Consider the following 19,270-nt stretch of genomic DNA (forward strand, 5'->3'; position numbering starts at 1 on the left):
AGGCTTGACTCGTTCGGGAAGATGTTTTACTTCCGAAGAGTTAAGAAAAACTAAAAATAATACAACCCCAACAAAGAGAGCTGTGAAGGAAGAAGAGGCGGAAGAGTTTTTAAGAAAAATGAAACTCCATGATTATTCTGTTGTGGATCAATTAAAGAAGACCCCCGCTCAAATTTCATTGTTGTCATTACTGATCCATTCAGAGGAGCACCGTCTGGCTTTGATGAAAATCCTGAATGAGGCTCATGTTCCTGAAAAGATCTCTGTAAATCATTTGGGAAAAATAGCCAACAGAATCTTTGAGACAAACAGAATTACATTTGCTGATGATGAATTACCTGTGGAAGGTACCGAGCACAACAGAGCTCTTTACCTCACCGTGAAATGTGAAAACTCCGTAGTAACCCGGGTATTGGTTGACAATGGGTCAAGTGCAAACATATGCCCTCTCTCCACTTTAAGCAAATTAAAAATTAAAGAGGAAAGGATCCAGAAGAATAGTATCTGCGTACAGGGGTTTGACAGTGGAAGCAGAGATTCGTTTGGCGACATAGTGTTGGAACTAACTATAGGGCCAGTTGAATTCACAATGGAATTCCAAGTGTTGGACATAACTGTTTCTTACAACTTGTTGTTGGGTCGACCATGGATCCATACTGCTAAAGCAGTCCCGTCAACACTACATCACGCTGTCAAGTTTGAATGGGATCATCAAGAAGTAGTCGTGCATGGAGAAGAAAGTTTAAATGCTCACAGCAGTACCATTGTACCGGTCGAGGGAACAGAAAATGACCAGGGACCATGGGTATACCAAGTGACCGACATAGTATCGATAGAGAAAATTCCAGAGGGGAAATACCTTCCAAATCCAAAGATATCCTCTGCATCAGTCATGGTAGCTTATGAAATGTTAAAGAATGGCTTTATACCCGGCAAAGGTCTGGGTTTATCTTTGCAAGGAATTATACAACCAGTATCTCTCTCCGAGAACTGGGGAACATTCGGTTTGGGATTCATACCCACTGCCAATGACGTGATAAGGGCTAGGAAGCTGAAACACCAAGCATGGGTTCTTCCAAAACCAGTCCCACATCTGTCAAAGTCTTTTGTCAAGACCGGTGCTAAAAATCGCCCGATAACAACAATTCCTAAATCCCAGGTCAATCCTGAGGAGGAATTAATTGAAAGATTCGAGAAATTGTTTAGTGATGTGAATATGTTGGAAAGCGGAGAAGGCTGAGCAACGCAGAAGTTCAATTCGTTGGGCCAGAAACAAAGCTCAGTAATTGGAAAGCCACTCCTCTCCCAATTCGAAAGGAGTCTTGGTAGTTTATTTTGATTTTCTTTCAGTCTGTTTGGGTTACTTCAGGGTTGTAATCCCAAAGCTTATCTTACAGTTTGTTTGAAGTGTGCAAAACCTTGTTATCTTTCATCATCCAATAAAAAGCAGTTTCCCTTTTATTATTATCATTCCTGATAGTTTTCTTTTCTTTTTCTTCTTTCCTGTACAGTTCCTTTTACGCTGGCTCTAGTGATATGGCATGCATGAGGAATCCTCGGCCCAGTCTTAAAAATCAATCTGGTTCCGAAGTAATAATTCAAGAAATATATTGTGATTATGAATCAGAATATGATGAAGATGAGGTTTTTGAAGAGATTAGTAAAGAGTTAATTCACTTTGAGGAAAAAATCAAACCTAACTTGAGTGATACCGAGGACATCAATATAGGGGACACGAGTAATATCCGAGAAACTAAAATAAGTGTCCATCTGGAACCAAAGATCCGAGAGGAGTTAATTAAAGCACTCATAGAATTCAAAGATGTTTTTGCATGGTCGTATGACGACATGCCGGGCCTGAGCACTGATTTAGTGGTTTCACAAATTGCCCACCGATCCAACAGTGCCTCCTGTCAAGCAGAGGCTGAGAAAATTCAAGCCTGACATGAGTGTGAGAATTAAGGAAGAAATCACCAAACAATTGGAAGCAAAGGTCATTCGAGTCACTCGATATCCTGTTTGGTTGGCTAATATCGTTCCTGTACCAAAGAAAGACGGCAAAATTAGAGTATGCGTCGACTATCGCAATCTCAACAAAGCAAGTCCAAAGGATAATTTCCCATTACCCAATATCCATATTTTGATCGACAATTGTGCCAAGCATGATATAGGGTCTTTCGTGGATTGTTATGCCGGGTATCATCAAATTCTAATGGATGAAGAAGATGCAGAAAAGACGGCATTCATCACACCATGGGGAACTTATTGCTACCGGGTAATGCCATTCGGTTTAAAGAACGCCGGAGCAACCTATATGAGAGCAATGACCACAGTGTTTCATGATATGATACACAAGGAGATTGAGGTATACGTGGACGATGTGATCATAAAATCAAAGCATCAGGCCAACCACGTTGGGGATTTGAGGAAGTTCTTCTTAAGACTTCGCAGGTACAACCTCAAGTTTAACCCTGCCAAGTGCGCATTTGGAGTTCCATCTGGAAAGTTGCTGGAATTCATAGTCAGTCGACGAGGCATCGAGCTAGACCCATCAAAGATCAAAGCCATCCAAGAACTGCCACCTCCAAGAAACAAAACTGAAGTAATGAGTTTGTTGGGAAGGTTAAATTACATCAGCAGGTTTATTGCTCAGCTCACAACAACCTGTGAGCCAATTTTCAAATTGTTAAAAAAGGATGTTGCGGTCAAATGGACCGATGAGTGTCAAGAAGCGTTCGATAAAATAAAAGGGTACTTGTCAAACTCACCCGTGTTGGTCCCGCCAGAGCCAGGAAGACCTTTGATTCTTTACTTGACGGTTTTGGAAAATTCATTTGGTTGTGTATTGGGGCAACATGACCTCACTGGCAGAAAAGAACAGGCCATCTACTACCTTAGCAAGAAGTTCACAGCTTATGAGGTTAAGTATACTCATCTGGAAAAGACATGTTGCGCCCTAACATGGGTAGCTCAAAAATTGAAACACTATTTGTCATCCTACACTACTTACCTCATTTCTCGGTTTGATCCATTGAAATACATTTTTCAAAAGCCTATGCCAACGGGAAGACTTGCAAAGTGGCAGATATTGCTCACAGAATTCGACATCATCTATGTGACTCGAACTGCAATGAAGGCTCAAGCACTGGCCGATCATTTAGCCGAAAACCCGGTCGATGAGGAATATGAGCCGTTGAAAACTTATTTTCCTGATGAAGAAATAATGCATATCGACGAGGTGGAGCAAATTGAAAAGCCTGGCTGGAAACTTTTCTTTGATGGAGCCGCTAACATGAAAGGAGTCGGAATAGGAGCTGTAATCATTTCTGAAACAGGGCATCACTATCCTGTTACGGCTCAATTGCGATTTTATTGCACCAATAATATGGCTGAATATGAAGCTTGTATTTTGGGGTTAAGGCTAGCCGCAAACATGAGTATCCGAGAAATCTTAGTCATGGGAGATTCGGATCTTTTGGTACATCAAATTCAAGGAGAATGGGAAACCCGAGACTTGAAGCTCATACCATACCGACAATGTCTATATGATCTTTGTCAGCGGTTTCAATCAGTGGAATTCCAACATATTCCAAGAATCCATAATGAGGTTGCCGATGCATTGGCTACCCTGGCATCAATGTTGCACCATCCGGACAAAGCTTATGTAGATCCAATACATATTCAAGTCCACGATCAGCACGCTTATTGCAATATGGTTGAAGAAGAATTTGATGGTGAACCATGGTTCCACGACATCAAGGAGTATATCAGGATGGGGATATATCCCGCACAAGCCACAAGAGATCAAAAGAGGACCATTAGGCGATTGGCAAATGGATTCTTCTTAAGCGGAGGAGTTTTGTATAAAAGAACACCAGATCTTGGATTATTAAGATGCATAGATGCCAGACAAGCTACAGCTGTCATGTCTGAAGTACATTCAGGAGTTTGCGGACCCCACATGAGTGGATATGTGTTGGCAAAGAAAATCCTCCGAGTTGGTTACTATTGGCTTACCATGGAATGAGATTGTATCAGTTTTGTGCGCAAGTGTCATCAATGCCAAATACACGGAGATTTGATTCATTCTCCACCATCCGAGTTGCACACAATGTCGGCACCATGGCCCTTCGTTGCCTGGGGCATGGATGTGATTGGACCAATTGAGCCGGCAGCATCCAATGGGCACAGGTTCATTCTGGTAGCTATTGATTATTTTACCAAATGGGTTGAGGCCAAGACATTCAAATCAGTGACCAAGAAAGCTGTGGTCGATTTTGTCCACTCAAATATCATATGTCGATTCGGAATCCCGAAGGTGATCATCACAGATAACGGTGCTAATCTTAACAGCAACTTAATGAAGGAAGTATGTCAACAGTTTAAGATTACACATCGTAACTCTACCCCATATCGGCCCAAGGCGAATGGAGCAGTAGAAGCAGCCAACAAAAACATAAAGAAGATACTTCGGAAAATGGTAGAAGGTTCAAAACAATGGCATGAAAAATTACCATTTGCATTATTGGGATACCGCACTACTGTTCGCACTTCAGTAGGAGCAACTCCTTATTTGTTGGTATATGGCACTGAAGCAGTAATTCCTGCAGAAGTTGAGATTCCTTCCCTTCGGATCATCGCTGAAGCAAAGATTGATGATGATGAATGAGTCAAAACCCGTCTGGAACAGTTAAACTTGATTGATGAAAAACGATTGGCCGCAGTATGTCATGGTCAATTATATCAAAGAAGAATGTAAAGAGCATACAACAAAAAGGTGCGTCCCCGGAAGTTTGAAGTAGGTCAGCATGTGCTGAAACATATTCTTCCACATCAGGTCGAGGCAAAAGGCAAATTTGCCCCGAATTGGCAAGGACCATTCATTGTGAACAGAGTATTATCGAATGGTGCACTATGTTTAAAAGATATTGAAGGCAAATGCATATATATGGCGATCAATTCTGACGCGGTAAAGAGATATTATGCATAAAATTTTTGAATGTTTGTATTTAGCATTATTTCGAAGATTGGAATGACAAAGGCAATTTATTCTGCTATCCAAACACTATACCCTTTGTTTCCCCCCTTTGAGCCATACTTGTTTCTTTCCTACCCTCTCTTGGAAGCAATGAAAATCAAATAAAAAAAAATATAAAAATCACTATTATTTAGTGAACTACGTTTGACCTGATTCCTCAAAGAAGGATACGTAGGCGCCTCACGGCTCGGTCATAGGGTGCACGACATATACAATGTGCACGAAAAGAAACATTAAGAGACCCCAATCAAGAGACTGGGGCAGGAATTGTATTGGAAATAAGAAAGATTCCAAGAGTTGTAATTTTAAACCCATACCAAAGCTATTTAGCTTTTAATACCTTTTCCATTTCTAACCCCATACCAAAAAGACCTTTCGATCAATCTTAGAAAAATGTTGAGTCAAGCAAATGAAGATGGTTCATAACACTCTGGTACAAACAAGAAAAGAAAGTAAAAATGAGAGAGTCTTATAGGTGAAAACCCACACGAGCACCATAAGACGACGGAAGTTGAGAGAAAAGTAAAATGAGAGAGTCTTATTGGTGAAAACCTTCGTAGGCACCATAAGGCGAAAAGGAAGTGAAAAAATGAACAAATGAGGAAAGTTTATCGGTGAAAACTCTTTGAGACATTGAAAGTCCAACAGGCATGTGAAATGAAAAATGAAGTTGGATTACGGAAGTTTTGGGGGAAAACAAAAATGAGACAATTGAAAGGAGATTGATTAAAAGAATGGGTTGATTAATCCAAAATGCATACCTTGATCATTGGCGCCAGTGATTCCAATCAGATAAGTCCTTTATTCCTTTTCCAATAGTCATCCAAATTTGGATTTTTCTTTTCATTCTATAATTGTCGAAATCAGCGTATTTCGTTACCAATAATCTTACTTTTCTAAAGTTTTGATATAAGTTTTATTCCAAACAAATAAGAAGGAATGTCAAAGTATATTATCAAGATTCAAGGTTACATGATGCAAAATAAGGCCATGAAAGGCAGGAGATAAAAAGATATTGGTGTAAGAAAAGTGAAATCAAAAGTGGATCAGCAAAGTCAGAAGGGACATATGATTACAGTTAAAAGGATTTGAAGGAAAACATACAGAGGGAAATCCTATAGTCAAGGATCAATTGCAAGGACAAAACGATCTTTTTCAACCATTCCAAGGCAATAAAAAGAGACGAAGAGAAGCCTCACCATCGGCAAGAATACCCCAGTTAATCACCCTGCTTTAAACTAACGAAGTTTTCTTTGATTTAAAACAGGGGCAAATACAATATTTGTGTCAGGAAATACCTGGTAAAGAATTAAAGAAGTCAGGCGTCCACCTAGAGAATGAGGATGAAGAATTAAAGAAGTCAGGCGTCCACCTGGAGAATGAGGACAAAGAAAAGAAGAAGTCAGGCGTCCACCTGGAGAATGAGGATGAGAAAAAGAAGTCAGGCGTCCACCTGGAGAATGAGGATGAGAAAAAGAAGTCAGGCGTCCACCTGGAGAATGAGGATGAAGAATTAAAGAAGTCAGGCGTCCACCTGGAGAATGAGGATGAAGAATTAAAGAAGTCAGGCGTCCACCTGGAGAATGAGGATGAGAAAAGAAGAAGTCAGGCGTCCACCTGGAGAATGAGGATGAAGAAAAGAAGAAGTCAGGCGTCCACCTGGAGAATGAGGATGAAGAAAAGAAGAAGTCAGGCGTCCACCTGGAGAAGGAGGATGAGAAAAAAGAAGTCAGGCGTCCATCTGGAGAATGAGGATGAGAAAAAGAAGTCAGGCGTCCACCTGGAGAATGAGGATGAAGAATTAAAGAAGTCAGGCGTCCACCTGGAGAATGAGGACAAAGAAAAGAAGAAGTCAGGCATCCACCTGGAGAATGAGGATGAAGAATTAAAGAAGTCAGGCGTCCACCTGGAGAACGAGGATGAGAAAAGAAGTCAGGCGTCCACCTGGAGAATGAGGATGAAGAATTAAAGAAGTCAGGCGTCCACCTGGAGAATGAGGACAAAGAAAAGAAGAAGTCAGGCGTCCACCTGGAGAATGAGGATGAAGAATTAAAGAAGTCAGGCGTCCACCTGGAGAACGAGGATGAGAAAAAGAAGTCAGGCGTCCACCTGGAGAATGAGGATGAGAAAAAGAAGTCAGGCGTCCACTTGGAGAATGAGGATGAAGAATTAAAGAAGTCAGGCGTACATCTGGAGAATGACGATTAAGAATTAAAGAAGTCAGGCGTCCACCTGGAGAATGAGGACAAAGAAAAGAAGAAATCAGGCGTCCACCTGGAGAATGAGGATGAAGAAAAGAAGAAGTCAGGCGTCCACCTGGAGAATGAGGATGAGAATTAAAGAAGTCAGGCGTCCACCTGGAAAATGAGGATGAGAAAAAGAAGTCAGGCGTCCACCTGGGGAATGAGGATGAAGAATTAAAGAAGTCAGGCGTCCACCTGGAGAATGAGGATGAAGAATTAAAGAAGTCAGGCGTCCACCTAGAGAATGAGGATGAGAATTAAAGAAGTCAGGCATCCACCTGGAGAATGAGGATGGAGAATTGAAGAAGTCAGGCGTCCACCTGGAGAACGAGGATGAAGAAAGAAAAGAAGCAGTCAAGGCACCCACCTGGAGAACGAGGGAATAAAATTGAAGTTTTGAAATCAAAAGCCCGCTCATATGATAAAGGAGCACATTTAGAATCAATAAAGCAGAGAAGTCCAACAAAATCCCTAGCAAGAAATAACAAGAGTCCCAAAAGAAAATACGGGACACAATGAAAAGGAATACGGAAAAAGCCAAATGCCCAAGAGTCACCAAGATATCAAGACAACAAGAAACGCAAGGGCATGATCTAGATAAGATTTTTATAATTCATGTACCATAGTTTAGTTTAGCTTTTTGTATTTCCTTTGAAGTAAGGTGTAATAAGGAGGTCAGCAAGTAGTAAAAACAGCACGAAGCAGCAGTAACATCACAGTCCCAAGGTAGTCCCAGCTACCCAAAACTTCCCGAACTACATTGACCTGATTCCTTTATAGCCAAGGATATGTAGGAAACCTTTGAAGCAGAGGTTCGGTCAAATCTTTCAAAAATGCTTCCCACGGAGTATTCGAACGGGCAAAAATCGCTCGTATCCGCTCACTTTATCTTTGCACGAAAACTCTTCGAGTTTCCGCACAAAGAGGGGCAGCTGTGAGCACGTGATTTTTGCCTTACGAAAACTACTCCAAAATAAATCAAAAAATAAAATAAATTTCTTTTACTATATAATTCTTGAATTTGCGTGGAGTTAAATATTTGTGTTATGTCCGTAAATGTTTACTTTGTCATAATAAATTGAAAATTAAAATAAAATACATGTTGCATGCATATAGGATTTAATTATGTATTTAAAAGATAATTTAAATAAAAATCACAAAAAATATGCAATAGTTCTATTTTAAATATTCCACTGTGTGAGTGATGTTTTGTCTATGTGTTAAATAATTATTATAAAGTAATTAAAATAATTTTGTGAAGTTAAAATTGTTTTATAATTAAAATTATAAATTTAAATTAGAAAAAAATGAAAAAAAATATATATATACAAAATCGGACCTGGATTAAAATCCAGGCCCAAATCGAATTAACTCCCCCCACAGCCCAATCCAAACAACCCAGGTCCGGTCCAACTCAGGAATAAATCCAAACGACGACGTTTGGTCACACTTCATCAAGGACCGTTGGATTAAATCAATCCAACGGCTGATATCCCCTACCCTTACTGGAACCCTCTACCCGACCCATTGCCCCGATTCAGCCTGACCCCAACGTTAAACCAAACGACGTCGTTTGGTTAAGTGAGATGATCCTGACCGTGAATCTTACTTGATCGGACGGTCAAGATTGATCCACCCTTCCCCTATATAAAGTCCAGACCCCTACCCCAGCCCCCTAACTAAACACCCCCCTTCCTTACTATTCATCATCTTCTCCGGAACTCACCCCTAACCCTAGCCGCCCTAAGATCCCACCGCCTGAAACCCGGCGGCATCAACGCCGCCGGTCACCAAAATAACACCCCAGAACCCCCTGAACACCCTCTATCCGAATATGTTAGCCTCTTGGCTCGAATCTTCCTGAAGGTTCTCGAATCTTCATTTGAAGATTCGAGCCAAACTCAGATCTAAACCTAACAGCCCCAAATCGACACCATAGCTTCCCCTAACCACCCTAGGTATGGATCTGTTGCTTGTTTGGCTCGAATCACTTCCGAGCTTCTCGAATCTTCTTTTGAAGATTCGGACCAAACAAGAACAAACTCAGATCTGTTCTAAACTGACACCAAATGACCCCTAGGCTACCCCCACCCATATGTCATTGTTGGTTCCCCTCGAACCTACCCAGAAGTGTTCGAATTTAAAATCCAAGATCTGAAACCCTAAATTTCCAATCCTGGCAAAGGTTGAGGTTTAATCGACCTTAGTCAAAGTATTTTCAGTAGAAAATACTTCGACTAAGGTCTGTTTGATTTCAAACAAAATTCAAATCCAAGTTGAGTTGAGTCCGGTTGAATTTGAAGGCTCAGAGGTAATTTTCTGTTGTTTATGTATGTTCTACGTGTATTCTATATTCATTTCATTAGTTTGTTTAATTTTTCATAATTTTCTAGTCAATTTTGTTATACTGTCCCCTACCCGTCTACTTGATTCCAAATGTGAATTGTTTCTGTTAATTGTGATTATGTACAATGTGTGTAATCGACTCGATTAAGTTCGTCGATTAGTTGTATTGTGAATCTTGCTTCTGAAATGATGTTTGTAATACCCTGTTTATCTGTTTAGAGTTGATTATCATCATTGAAATCAGTTAATTAGTTCTTCCCAATTTATTGATTCTTGTTTAATAAATCAGAAAGTTTGTCAATGGTGTGTATATGTTGATTTCTGAATCCGTGAGTTTCAGGGCATTGTCAGTATATTGACAATGCTCCTGTGTTTGTTTGATTTTTGTTCAAAGTTAAAGCTCAGTTTACTGAACTCAGTGTAATATGTTGTTATGATGATTGGTTCTAAATTCAGTATGATTCTACAAATGTTGATTGGATGTAATTGTGTTAGGAGGTTACATTCTTAGTCAGGATTCAGTCCAAACTTTAGGATTGGTTGTAGCTGTCGTAAATCAGATTAATAATCAGGCTTATACAGATTTTAAAATCTGTATTGTTAATATGCTAAATTTAAGGCAGTAATACCAGTAGAAAACAGTAAATCTGGACATTTCTGGGATAAAACAGTAAGGGTAATATGATATAATAGAGGGCTGAAAGTGGTTTGTTAATGGATTTTAATTTAATGAGATAATGGGAAACAAAGGGTAATGGGCTGCTTAAAATCAGGATAAGATCACTTAAAGTATTCAAAAGTAGTTTTAATGGAAAACTTTCTGATTTTAAAAGGAGAAAAGGGTCCATTCAGCACTAGAAGAGTATAGGACAGCCCTGTATAAATAGAGGGGAATGGGGACTGATTTAGGACAGACTTCAGGAGATTGGAGAAAAAAAAAAACAGATTTGGAGACTGAGATTTTGAGAGAGATTTTAAGAGTGAAAAGATCAGATTTTAGGAGATTTTAGGAGAGAAAGAAAAATTTCTGATTTGTAGGACAGATTTTAAAACTGAAGAAAGGAAAAAATCAAAAGGAAATTAGGAGAAAAAGTACAGATTTTGAAGAAAGATTGAGATAAGATTTTTAAGAGAGTGAGAGAGATTTTAAGAGTCTGATTTTAAGGCATGAGGTATATACACAGAAATATATATACATAGAGGGAAATCTGGACAGAAGAAGAGAAGAAAACAGAAACAGAAAAAAAAAAATCAGAAATAGGAATCCGAAATAGGAAGAAACTGAAATTTGAAAAAATGTTATTCTAGAATCTGTCCGTTGTTTGTTTTTGTGGATATTATTCAGTTTTGAATCTGAAATCTTTCCCTCAAGTTTCTGTCACTGTTCATCTGGGTTAACGGGTCTTGTTCAGACTTGCTGTGTTATTGGTATATTCTGCTGATTTTGTTACTGCTGCTACTGCTGAAATTCACTCCTTCTACCTTCATTTTCAGGTACATATCTCTTAAATTCTATGTTGGAAAGAGATTCAACATGACAAATAAATAAAGTTTGAATTGTAATACTGTCTTCTATTCATTTGAGTTTTTTAGTTAAAAATTTCAGCTTTGGTTTCATGTTGGTTAACCAGTAGTGAGTTCGACTCGATGGCTACAAGTTAATTGTCTTATTTTGAAATTCATATAAAACTTTGTAATAATGTTATCCATGTCCAAATTTCATTAGTTTAGTTATCTTTGAGTTGTGTAAATAGGAAGCATGGCAGAAAGTTGGCTTTTATTTACACTTTATGGTATTGTTAGCTAGGTATAGTATAATATGGAAATATCAAGGAAAAATACGCTATTAGTTTATTTTGTTAGTAAGTTAGTTGTTGTTTAAAGCTAGATGATGTTGGTTGCAATTTGCTATCTTTTGGCACAACCTTGGTTGTGTTATAATCAATAGTTGAAAGACGCGTTAGTATAATCCGCTATGTTCACGATGTCAAATATGATGAGTAATATTGTATGCAATATCTTTTTATTAAGTCAACAGGAAGATTTGTTCTCGTTCTTAATAATAAAGGGTCTAGGAACTTATACAATGTGAAAGATAATGCTTAGCAATAATTCATATAGATTGAGAATCAAATTGGTTTGATTATATATATATATATATATATCTATCCCAACTCAATCATAAGCATAATTAATTAAAATAATTTCGCCTATTAGATTAAAAACGAGTATATGAGAATAAGTTGAGATGTACATGCACAGATTGCAACACTTTAAATCAATGATAAGTAAAAAATAGAATTTGCACTAAATAAAAAATAAATGAAAATTCTTGGAAAATATTTCTTCCCTTTATGAATCATTTTTTTTTAGTTTCATATGCAATTCATTCTTTGGTAGATGTATAATGTTGTATTTGCCGAAAATAGTGTTAATCATATTTTTATTCTTTTCCTTGAATTTGAATAGTCTGGATAAATATAATTTATACGCGGAAATTATAATCGATGGGCAACATTTACAAATTGTGAATTCTTTTCAAGAGTTCAAGGGTATCTTAAATGGATATTTCTCATGATATAATAAATAATTTGGGGAAAGTCCATAATATTATTAACAAAGATTTTACGCAATCAGGGATGCGTTCGCGCACCCTGATTATATTTTTAAAAGCAAAAATTCGGATTATGCGTACGCGCAATTTCGAGTGAATATTAAATAAAAAACGAATTTCTTTAAAAAATATTAAATTTATTTCATAAAACCCGAGATGTGCGGTTCACTATTTAAGAAAGAAAATATTCTTGATTCGACACAATTTCGAAAAATCATTATTTTTTAATAAATATATTATCAAGATTATCGTGTACACGTGCGCGTGACACAATTCCGCATTTTTTTTAATTTATAACACGAATATACGTACGCGTGATTCAATTCAAAGAAGGGCCTTTAATCACAAGCAGTATAAATAAAAGCGGTAGTAAAAATCATGCAATAAGGACGCATTTAGTAAAAGTCAAGATAATTAAGCCAATAATAAAAACAGTTGAGCGACCGTGCTAGAACCACGAAATTCGGAAATGCCTAACACCTTCTTCCGGATTAACAGAATTCCTTACTCAGGATTTTTGGTTCGCAGAATAATAAACAGAGTCATATTCTCCTCGATTCAGGGATTAAAAATTGGTGACTTGGGACGCCTTAAAATTCCCAGGTGGCGACTCTGAAATAATTATATAAATCCCGTTTCGACTGTCCTTCAATTGGAGAAAACTCCCCACGCGCCCCGCGGGCGCGGTGAAAAGGAGGTGCGACAAATATTAATGAGCAAGTGCTCATTCCACCATGTTGAGTGCTTCCTCCATTAATTAAAAGCCTTAGTGCTCCAGCCACCATGAGTGCTTCCTCCATTAATTAAAAGCCTTAGTGCTCCAGCCACCATGAGACAATGCTTCACCAAATGAGTGTGTTTACCAGCTGATTACACTATAAAAGAAAGGTGCCAGCAGCTTGTTGAAAAACAGAAAAACGGACAGAAAGCAGAAAGCAACGAGCAATTTGATTTCCTCTTCTGTTATCGATCAACACTGGCTATAAATTGCATTCCTTCCTATCAGAATTTCCATTCGACTTCTGAGTTCTCCTCCTTTCTTGTGCATTGCTTTAAACTACAAACAAAGCAACCGTAAGTATGATTTGTTGCCGAACTTTGTGTTCGCTGAAACACTGGGGTTTGAAGTACCGCTACACCAGTGTGTAATTCGTTCTATCCTGGGAAGAAATAATCCATAACCTTGGGTACTAGGTGGGGATTAAATTCCTTAAGGAAACACTGTGAATTCAGGGCTCGAATTAATTACTATTTTATTTATATTTACGTTTATAGGCTAACGTTCTTTTCTCTAGAATTATTATTTACAAATACATGTCAAATAAAAATTAACAAGCTTATAAAAATTAACAAGTTTAAGGAATTTAACAATTTTAATTTTTGTATTTGTATTATTCTTATTATTCTGGAAACTAAAACCTTTATGGTTATGGGTACTCCCGTTTGAAGAGTAAAGCCTTCGTGGCGGTTTGTTGGAAATTAAAATCTACGTGATTTTTTTTCTCCAAGTTTAAACGTTTGTTTGTGTCATTCTTTTACATAAATGGAAAATGACAACGGAAACCAAGCTGTTCTGATGATGACAGCTGACGCATCAACAAGCCGAACACCGGCGTTGGCACCGGCAGAGAAACCCGAAAAAATTTTCGGGATTGATTTCAAGCGCTGGCAGCAGAAGATGTTCTTCTACTTGACTACGTTATGTCTACAGAAGTTCATCAAGGAAGATGTTCCTGATCTGCTAGATGAAACTCCAGATAATGAAAGCTTTCTCGTGATTGAGGCGTGGAAGCATTCTGATTTTTTGTGCAAGAATTATATTCTTAGCGGAATGGATGATAATCTGTATAATGTATACAGTGGCGTGGAGACATCAAAAGAATGTGGAATGCGCTTGAAAAGAAATACAAAACTGAAGATGTCGGGATGAAGAAATTCGTCGTTGCAAAATTTTTGTACTACAAAATGGTAGATAGCAAGTCTGTTATTACCCAAGTCCAGGAATTGCAAGTAATTATTCATGATCTACTTGCTGAAGGTCTTGTCATCAATGAAGCATTCTAAGTAGCAGCAATAATTGAGAAGTTGCCTCCATTGTGGAAGGACTTCAAAAATTATTTGAAACACAAACGAAAGGAGATGTCCCTTGAAGATCTCATTGTTCGATTGAGAATCGAAGAGGACAATAAAGTTGATGAAAAGAGAGGGCGTGGAAATTCAACAATAATAGGAGCAAATATTGTTGAAGATAACAAAAAGAGAAAGAAGGCTTATGTCCGAAATACAACGCAAGCAAGAAGCGGTTCAGTGGAAACTGCTACAACTGTAGGATAACCGGACACAAATCCACAGAGTGTCGTGCTCGGAAGAAAGACAAGAAAAGGGGTCAAGCAAACAAGGCAGAAAAGCATGATGATGTTGATGACTTGTGTGCCATGCTTTCTGAATGCAACCTGGTAGGAAATTCTAAGGAGTTGTGGATTGATTCTGGAGCCACTCTCTATATTTGTGCTGTGAGCGAAGCATTTTCTACCTATGCTTCTGCTGGACCCAAAGAGACGCTTTCTATGGAAAATGCTCCTACAACAAAAATTGAAGGATATGGGAAGATATTTCTCAAGATGACTTATGTCAAGGTCATGACTTTGAACAACGTCCTTCATGTTCCCGAAATTAGGAAGAATTTAGTCTCTACTGGACTTCTTGTAAAGCACAGTTTCAAGTGCGTTTTTGTATCCGACAAGGTTGTAATAAGTAATAATGAAATATTTGTAGGAAAAGGTTACCTCACTGAGGGCCTTTTCAAGCTCAATGTAATAGTTGTTGACAGTAATAATAAGACTTCAGCTTCTTCTAACTTACTTGAGTCAAATGATTTATGGCATGTACGTTTGGGTCGTGTCAATTATAAAACCTTGCGGAAAATGATTAACTTGGAAATATTGCCTAAGTTTGAATGCGAAAAATCAAAATGTCAAATATGTGTGGAATCTAAGTAAGTTAAACATCCTTATAAGTCGGTTGAAAGGAATTCAAATCCTTTAGACTTAATTCACACAAATATTTGTGACATGAAGTCAATACCATATCGCGGTGGAAAGAAGTATTTTATAACTTTTATTGACGACGGTACTTAATAGTAAAGATGAAGCAATAGACGCATTCAGATAATATAAAAATGAAGTTGAAACACAATAATTTTGAAGAAATATGTCTAGTGTGGGCACGTGATTTTTGCCCTATATATGAATAATTCCCAAAATTCCAACAAAATAATTTTTCTTTATTTTTACAATTTTTTGTGCATTTTGGTATCATTTTATGATAATGGTTGCATTTTATTTGTGCATGTTAATTCATATAAAATACAAAAAATATGCATTTGCATTTAGGATATAATTTTATATTTTTAGGATCAATTAGGGGTTAGTTTGTTTTAGAACCAAACATGAAAAATTACAAAATAGCTCACTTTCGCATTTTAATTGTTTTAATCGTAAAGTTGGCGTAAAATAGGTTTTAAATAATTTTAGAATTTAATTAGTTTAGTTTTGAAATATATTAGGACTTTATTTTAATTGTTGCAATTGTATAAAATCAGAAAAAACAAAAAAAACACAAAATTACAAAGAAGAAAACAAACAAGAACAAATTGGGCTTATCTCAAATTTAAACCCAAACTTTAGCCCAAGTCAGTTTCCGACCCAGGCCCAGAACCCTCTCCCCATCTAGTCCAATTTAATAAAATCAAAACGACGCCGTTTGGCGTCGATTAATCCAAACCGTCGAGGTTAACAAGATCAACGGCTCAGAGGCGGGGTAGGCGTACTATAAGACTCTCTGAAGGTCCCCCCACCCCATTCATCATCGTCTTCCTCAACCCCCACAAACCCTAGCCGCGCCGCCCTAAAAACCCTAGATCGCCGGTGGCGGCGCCAACGCTAATCACCCCCAAATTTACACCCCTCGTCCTCCTCACTCTCCTCTTTCCATTCCTACCATTGGTTTCCCCCGAATATTGCCGGAGCTCGTCGAATCTCCGATTGAAGTTTCCGGACAAGTCACAAGTTCATCCAAACCGGCCCAAAATCATACCATACCATCCTCAGACTTCCCTCAACCCAAATCCATGACCATCTTCCTTCGAATCCCGGCGAAGCGGCTCGAATTTCAGATCTAAGAATTTCTGGCCAAAACCCTAACCCAAAATCTTTGTGATTTTAGACCATAAAATCCTTAACCATGTGTTCTTTTGTGAAAAAACACATGGTTAGGGATGTTATGTGTCAAAAATCTGGAAAGATTCGGATGATAGCAATCGGCCGGAGTTTCTCGTGCTTCAGTGAGCTTTCTTGTTTCTTTTTACTTGCATAGTTACAGTTTTAGTTATAAGTTTTGATTTCACTAAGGTGTTCTATTAATTTTACGATTTCGTTTTTGTGTGTATTAGTATAGTTTAAAACTTTTGTTCCTTGCTCCTTGATCAGTAAAACATCTTCGCATTTTTAATTTAGTTTGAGGCTATGTGTCATTTATTAGTTAATCACAATTTTAATTGCAGAATTGGCATAATTAATTAGTTTGGATTCAGTACCATCTTGTCCATTAATGTTGACTGATCCTGTTTTTTTAAGTTGTTTGGGTTTGGGTGATTGAATAATTGAGATTGGTTAGTTCAATTGGGTAATTTCTGATTTCTAATTAATCAGTCTTAGTTAGTTTTGAATTAATTCAGGGGATTGGTTATAGCTGTTGAGAATATAGGTAGAATCAGTAACTTTGAGAAGCTTTCAGGGGTAGTTTAGGTAGGGAAAAGGGTAGTTTCTTTGGGAATAGTAATTTCAAAGTGAGGGTAAGGGTAGTATAGGTATTTTAGGGGTAGAAGAGCATCCTAGGGCCTACTAGAAGGGTATTTTAGTGTAGATTTCAGCCAACTTAGGATATTAGCTTGGGAAACAAGTAAAGAAATGAAGGGCTAAACTGAAAATAGGGGAGGGACTAAAAAGAAAACCTAAAATCTGATTAACCCTCTTGGATCACCTATAAAAGGGCATGAAGTGCCTTGAGGAAGGGGATTGAATTTTCAGGCAAAAATTTTTTCCACTAAACATATTCTTCAGTCTCCAGATCTGAAATTCTATTAGCTGAATTACAACACTTTTCCTGGTTTAATTTCGAGTGGTTTCTAAATTCAAACAAGTCAAATTTGGAATCATTTATCTAGGATTTTTAATGGTTGGTATTCCTGAGTGTGTTTTGGGTTGATTCATGGAGTTTGCTCTGCATTTCAACTCATTTCTTCTGAATTGTTGAACCTGGGTGGACTGTATTACTCCTTCACTAACTGTGACTGGGTTATTACTCTAGTTTCTAAGCTGTTGCTGAGTTGTTACTGTTGCTAACCTCCCATTCTCTATTTACATTCCAATTTCCAGGTACACTTTCAAAATCACCTTGATGTAATCACAATGTGGGATGAAATGCAATCACCTTGGTCAATCTGTGCTCGTTGGATGTATATAGCTGTAATCAGTTGATAGATAAGTGATTATACATATCTGATTCGTTTGGATTGAATCGTATTAGGGATTGTTAATTCAAACCATTTCCAGACTGTTCAGACTGTTGCATTCCATGTTTATGTAGCTGTAGCTTTCAGTTTGTTTAAGTTTAGCAGTTTGTTAAAGTTAAATTTGCAAAGTTACAACTGATTATGAGTTCAATACGCGTGATTGGTTTCAATTTTGGTTTTAATCTGAATTGCATATTCAATAGCTTCGTACTGTGCCAGTTTTCATTTGGGCCTGGGCGTATTAATAGGCAGCCCAGGTCTGTCTTGGTCAAGTAGTGACTTGAATTGGGCCTTGCTGCATTTAAAGCCTAAAACAATTAGTTAAACCGAAGGGTGCCCCAAGGGCTCGATCCCTGGGCTTTACAGATGCCTATCATTGGGTTTAAAATTTTGGCCTGCGTTAGGCCCAATGCTTGGAGCTGTAGGAGTTTGAGCTCGCAGCATGTGCAATTACATGATTTGGGCCTTATGGGCTCAAGACCAATTTTCTCTGCACTTTTTCCTGGATATTTGAACTCGGATTTGAAAAGTATTGGCCTTAACTAATCAGGATTCTTAGAGACAAATTAAGTAGATAACAGTAGAATTATTTAACTGATTAAGTTTGGAAAGGTTGTTTAGTAAATTCCACTGCCTTCCCCAAAAATAATAATACGTTACAATCTTTAGGCACGATTTAATTAAATCACTTTCTTAAATTCGGGTGCGCATTGATGCGGCCCAAATCCCAATCTCAACAAAGTTGAAGTGTGTTGACAATCACGGGCGCATTGATTGCGGCGCGGTTCGAAACGCATTTTCACGACGTTGCAATTCTTTTAAAAAATAATTATAAAAGGCACATAAGCTAGCATGTATTAAGATCAGATAAAATTAAATACAACAGTTAAGCGACCGTGCTAGAACCACAGAACTCGGGAATGCCTAACCCCTTCTCCCGGGTTAACAGAATTCCTTACTCGGATTTCTGGTTCGCAGACTGTAACAGAGTCATATTTTTCCTCGGTTCGGGGTTCAACCGGTGACTTGGGACACCATTAATCTCCCAAGTGGCGACTTTGAATAATTAATAAAATCTCATTCCGATTGTCCTTTAAATGGGAAAAACTCCTTTACGCCCTTACGGGTGTAGTGAAAAAGGAGGTGTGACATCTAAAATATGGAATTATTCATCAAACAACAGCCCCTTACACGCCCCAATCCAATGGGATTGCGGAAAGAAAGAATCGTTCATTAAAAAAGATGATGAACGCATTGTTGATAAGTTCTGGTTTGCCACAAAACTAGTGGGGGGAAGCCATTCTTACGGCTAGCCGAATACTAAATCGAGTACCACATAGCAAAACACAATCCATTCCATATGAAAAATAGAAAGGAAGGAAGCCCCTTGAATTATTTTAAAGTGTGAGGGTGTTTGGAAAAAGTGCAAGTTCCTAAACCCAAAAGGGTAAAAATAG

The sequence above is a fragment of the Nicotiana tabacum genome, unplaced genomic scaffold (assembly GCF_000715075.1).
Source record: "Nicotiana tabacum cultivar K326 unplaced genomic scaffold, ASM71507v2 Un00073, whole genome shotgun sequence".
Classification (NCBI taxonomy): Eukaryota; Viridiplantae; Streptophyta; class Magnoliopsida; order Solanales; family Solanaceae; genus Nicotiana; species Nicotiana tabacum.